Source organism: Peromyscus eremicus, chromosome 1 (assembly GCF_949786415.1).
Source record: "Peromyscus eremicus chromosome 1, PerEre_H2_v1, whole genome shotgun sequence".
NCBI lineage: Eukaryota > Metazoa > Chordata > Mammalia > Rodentia > Cricetidae > Peromyscus > Peromyscus eremicus.
The window spans coordinates 73,612,049-73,618,147 of NC_081416.1; the positions used below are offsets into that span (position 1 = coordinate 73,612,049).

General features: G+C 45.5%; 1 pseudogene; it reads left to right on the forward strand.

Annotated features, from left to right (window-relative positions):
- The first annotated feature begins 564 nt into the window (after window positions 1-564).
- LOC131906371 (large ribosomal subunit protein eL8-like) lies at window positions 565-3,129 on the forward strand (annotated as a pseudogene).
- Window positions 3,130-6,099: the final 2,970 nt, after the last annotated feature.

A 6,099-nucleotide genomic window follows, 5' to 3' on the forward strand; every position in this document is an offset into this window, starting at 1 on the left:
GTTTTGCATTTGTGTACATTGTCACCTGCTATTACTAGATCGACACTGAGAAGCCTCCAGGAACTGCCCTAAACTTGAAAGCCTGACTAACTCCCTCCCTCCTTCCTCCATACACCCACACATGCATGCACTCACACACATGTGTGTGTACATATACACACATGCATTGAATCCAAGGCTAGCCCTGATGTAACCCTTGCCAGCTCGGGGTGGCTGGACACCTGCCCTGGAGTCAATTGTTTCATATCCACATTTCCTTCTGTGGATAAAGGAATTAATAAGTAAAATAAGACCCATGGGAACTGAACATCATTCTAAACCCCACGTCTGTGAAATGATCTTTGATTTGGGTGTTTGGCAATGCACTTGTCAAACTGTGAAGTATGCCGTTTTTTTGGTGAGTTCCCTTCATGATTTCTAAGGTGTCCAGTGTAACGCAAGAAAAAGCATAAATTCTAGAGTAAGTAAGGCATGTGGCTCAAAGCTCCAAGGCACTGTGTTTCTGGCTGTGAGTTATGTACGCCCCACTCCTCAGAGGCTCAGCTACCTCCTCTGTGAAATGCCATGGATCTCCCCAAGACAATATTTGCAAGTAACACATTGCCTCCTGTACAACCAGTGCAGCCTGTGACCACTGGGGTAAAACATAACATACACTAATATCCAAACAACCTGGTGCTGAAGAAAGGTTTACTGAGGCCCCAAAACCAAGTCTCAAAATACAGCAGTGATGCTAATTCCCTGACATGTCAGACACCAGTAAGATCTAAGGAAAATGGCACTTGCCACTTTCGAAAATTTCCACACTGATCTCTTAGAAGTTGCAAGTGCATTTCCATATTCCCAGGCAGGCTTCCCTTTGTAAAGAGAGTGACAGGTGCATCCAAGGGGACCTTGCTGGGGGTGTGTGGAGAGGCACACTATACTGCCTCTAACTGACATTACAAAGACTTTCAACAGTCTCTCAAAGGCACAAAAGGATTATTCATTTGTCCTTCAACTTCCCTTTAATAGAGATCATGAGAACATTATTTAGCCCTGTTGCTTCAGGCCCAAATACTGGGTTCCCTTTTTAGGTTCATGCCTCAGGTTGGTCCCTATCTGGTCACTTTGTTCTTTGGTGAAAAGACAGCTCAGTTTCTGTGCAGGAAACAGTTTGATGGGTTGAGCCAATTCAAGAGGAAAAGCAACCTAGCTTTGTTATAGTGTTCCATTCTTTTAAGCAAGGATCCTTAGGAAGTACCTTTGATTGCAGTCTACAAAACAGAGTTCATGACTATGCTGACGTCTTTACAGGAGATCTTATGGATAGTAAATCATCTCCAAGCACTCATATTTTCTGGGGTACTCCACACATTGTATTCCTTCTTTAAGCCACAACTCCCTTACATTTGTCTCTTAAACACTCCCTGTAAAACAACAGTTCATTCTGTTTTATGCCCTTGAGTCTATATAGACTGCAAGAACAAAATTTTATGCTGTAGGGAGTGTGTTGGATCTCACTTTTGATAAATTTATTAGAATATAGAATATGCTAATTCCTTGGGATGGTCAAATTCAAATGTCAACTTGAATGGGTTTAGAATACCTAGAGTGGGGCTGGAGAGATTGCTGAACATTAAAAGCACTTGCTGCTCTTGCAGAGAATCAGAGTTCAGTTCCCAGCACCCACATAGGGCAACTCACAAACAGTTACAGTTACTGCCTGTAACTCCAGGGGATCTGACCCCCTTTTCTGGCCTCTACAAATGCCTGAACACATGTGGATGCACATACCTGCACCCCACCCCCCACATACACACATATACACCTTTAGGAGAAGGTGGAAGGAGGAAGAGGGAGAAGGAGAAGGAGGAGGAAGAGGGAGAAGGAGGAGGAAGAGGAGGAGGAGGAAGAGGGAGAAGGAGGAGGAGGAGAGGAGGAGAAGGAAGAGGAGGAGAAGAAGGAGGAGGAGGAGGAGGAGGAGGAGGAGGAGGAGGAGGAGGAGGAGGAGAAGAAGAAGAAGAAGAAGAAGAAGAAGAAGAAGAAGAAGAAGAAGAAGAAGAAGAAGAAGAAGAAGGGATCAGTTGGCACATGTTCAAACGTCCCTATTCTTTATGTGCAGTTTTATCAATAAAAACACTGGAGAACAGTCAACTCTTCATTTTGATGAGGGAGACACAGCTGGAGGTTATACTTCTTCTTTGTTCAAACTTGTAAACTCTATCGAAGTCTGAAAGAAGGCCATGTCCTTACCTTCCCAAGCATTTACAGCCAACTGGATCTTTATGCTTAGAGGCTAACAGTGCTCTAGCCCCGTATCTGACCTTCACTTGAAAACAAACCTCTCTCTCCTCCAGCCAAGCAAGTTGCCCAAAGGAAAGAAGGCCAAGTGGAAGAAGATGGACCCAGACCCTGCTGTCATGAAGAAACAGGAGGCCAAAAAGGTGGTGAATCCTCTGAGAAAAGACCAAGAACTTTGCATTGGACAAGACATCCAGCCCAAAAGAGATCTCACACGCATCATCAAATGGCCCCGTTGCATCAGGCTGCAGCAGCAGAAGGCCATCCTCTATAAGTGGCTCAAATACCTCCTGCCATCAACCAGTTCCCCCAGGCCCTGGACCATCAAACACCTACCCAGCTGCTTAAGCTTGCCCACAAGGTCAGGCCAGAGACAAAGCGGGAGAAGAAACAAAGGATGCTGGCCCATGCTGAGAAGAAAGCTGCTGGTGAAGGGGATGTCTCAACTAGGAGACCACCTGTCCTTCAAGCAGAGGTCAACACAGTCACCACCTTGGTGGAGAACATGAAGACTCAGCTAATGGCGATTGCCTACAATGTAGACTCCACTAGGCTGGTGGTCTTCCTATCTGCCCTGTGTCAAAAGATGGGGGTCCCCTACTACATCATCAAGGGTAAGGCCAGGCTGGGGCGGCTGGTCCACAGGAAAACATGCACCACTACTGCCTTCACACAGGTTAACTCTGGAGACAAGGATGATCTGGCTAAGCTGGTGGAAGCCATAAGGACCAATTATGAGAGCTCCACCACCACTGGGAAGGCAACATCCTGGGTCCTACATCTGTGGCTCGAATTGTCAAGCTAGAAAAAAACAAGGCCAAGGAACTTGCCATTAAAGTGGGTTAAATGTACACTGCTATGTTTTCTGTATATAAATATAATTACAAAATTCTCTCCCCCTCCCCCCGCCCTGCCAAAAAAAAAGGAAAGAAAGAAAATAAACTGTCTAATGTAGTAGATATTAACCTGTGGAAATCACAGTCTCTTCCTAGCCTCTTGGGCCCTATCTGGTGGTACACTGGAGCTAGCTTGAACCAGCTTGGAAGAGATGACTTAAATTTTCAGGAATTCTGTGAGCTTCTTGTGAAATGTAGTCATTTTAAACTGTTTCCTAAACTTAAGGTTGAATGAATTTTTGGAAAAACAACAGTAACACTCCCAAGACATTGCTCTTACTATTTCATGACTTTGTAGTAGCCTCTTCCTGTGGGTCTTTACATTGTGCAGTATTGCGTCAGAGAAGAGGAAATACTAAATAACACTGTGCTGTTGTGAGTCTCTACCCAACTCTATCTATAATGTCATTTTGGTGGCTTGAAGTCAGCCATCATGAAACAAGAGCCATTAGAGAAGTTAGCTGATGGTTTTCTGGATTGTAGCTCAGCTTTAAAGTGCCTGCCAAGCATGCACAAGGCCTGGGATCCACCCCACCACACCCCCTGGCCCAGTATTGCAAACATATGTGTAAATGTGTATTGGGGAAGAGAGAGTGAGCTTGCCCAGAGTTAATTTTTTAGGTGCTAGGGATACAGCCCATTGGCAGAGCACTTTCCCAACATGTACAAATGTTCTGGGTTCTGCAATTCATCCCCGAGCTATAAACACAAGAAACAGAATGAAAGAGGAAGAAAGGGACAGAAAGAAATTAGCAGATGACACAAATCAAGGCCTCTCCTCTCTTCACCAGAAGGAGTGTGTGTTTGTTTGTTTGTCTGTTTGTCTGTCTGTTTGTTTGTTTGTTTTTCTAAGATCTGGTTCTAAGGCATCCTTACTGGGCACAATTCTGAAGAGTCATCAAGCACAAGGCTCTGTTCCTTTGACACAGGGAAATAGCACCTAGAATGATGATAAGCTAAGGGAAGATTGTGTGAACCAGAGTCAAGGAGAGATCTTCAGAGATGGAAAAACACGCATGCTGAAGAGGAGGCATCTCTCCCCCTTGAGGTCACAAGATGGAAAGTACAGCATAGCTTAGAGTCCCTAGGAATCTTCATCTAGAGGCAGTAAAGGTGGGGAGGGCAGAGAGAGGAGAGGGAGGGAGGGGACGAGGAGGGAGAGGAAGGGGAGTTACAGTTCTAACTAAATTGTGTGCCTTCTTCCTAGCCATACCTGAAACTCGACCCAAGCCTTGAAGTTTCTGCACACATAAGTAAAAATGCTCACTGGAATTTGTGAAACTGTAATTCAGGTAGCCGGCTCTGACTTACACATCTGAGTTTGTTCTATGAAGAAGTAAAGAAGCTTATCCGTTATCAGGAAGAAACATAATAGACAGCAACAATAGCCTCCTGCCAACAAGACACCCCAGCAGTATATCTAGTAATGAAGAGGCTCTTCATAGGGTCTCCACCCTCAGTATCCAGGCACCAGAACACAGAAAATCCCACATATACTAAGCACCCACATTCTCACTCTGCCCTCAGAGGTTCAAAGCAAGCAGGTCTTGGATGGGGCAGAAAGATGAATTCGTTTTCTCATCAAGTTCCCAAGGGATGCTAATGTCTGATTCAGGGACGTTGCTCTAAGAGCCATTATTTGGACATGAGAAATGAAAACATCTAGAGCTGTGGGTGTGGCTCAGTTGCTAGAGTGTTTATATAGCATGCGTGAAGTCCTGGGACTTCCACCCTCAGCACCATAGAAGACAGCACGGTGTTGCACACCTGTAATCCCAGCACTGAGGTGGAGAAAGGACAAACAAAAGTTTAAGGCCATCTTCTTCTACATAGTTATTTCAGGGCTAGCCTGGGCTAGAGACTTGTTTGTTGTTGTTGTTGTTTGTTTGTTTTTTGTTTTTCTTTTTGTTGTTGTTTTTTAAAGGAAGGAAAGAAAGAAAGAAGGAAGACAGTTTGGAGGTAAGAGAATATTCTCTCATGCTTCTATCCTCAGTGCCAAAGTGCAAAGGGACTCCTGAGACTTAATGGATACCACCGGACCCTGCCACATGGTACCAAGCTGATGAAAGTTGAGTCAGTTTGGTAGGTATCCCTGAGAACTTGAGACTTACAGGGGAAAGAAACATAGAACAGATGTCATCATGCCTGAGGTGCAAAGGTATCACCCAAAAGAGGTAGAACTCTGGCTTCTGAGACATCAGTGCATTAAGAACAAGAAGCCTTGGAACACAGCTCATTAGTACAGGACCAGCCTAGCATGTGCAAGACCCTGAGCTCCAGCCCCTGCATGGAGAAAGACAACACAAAACAAGAGACCCTCTGAGGACAGCATCCCCAAGCAATGTCTGACCCCAGCAATGTGAGGGTGATGACCAAGATGCTAACCTCATGGGGTTGCTGTGGAAATCAAATCAGATGGCATTTGAGGCCAAGGGCCTGGCTTATAGCTAGTGCTCGGTAAGTCCTAGCTACTACCCATTACCCACTGGTTAGCGTCATGGCCACTGTGGCTAGCCTGACTCCTGCCGCTCCCTCAACATTGTGCACTTTTTCTGCAGCTCCTCAGGGCAGCCCCTTCTCTTCAGTCATCCAGAACGAGGGTCTATGGCTTACAATCAAGGGAACTTGAGTAAAGTGCACCCAGATAGAAAAACTGCCCATACTGCTGACTGCAGTGGCATCATGGGCCACCCAGGAATCATTCCACCCTTACAAAATTGCCTGCCCTTCATGTCATGGTACTTACTAAACAGTTCATAAACGGCAAGTACTGGGGTCAACAGGGCCTCAGCTCTGAACATGTTTCCTGTCTAGGAAGAACTCAAGGCTTGCCCACCATGAACTCTATGCAGGGCAGCAGGCAGGGTCAGCCATGAGGATGACAGCTATTAAAGGCACGATATCATTTCTACCACTGTGA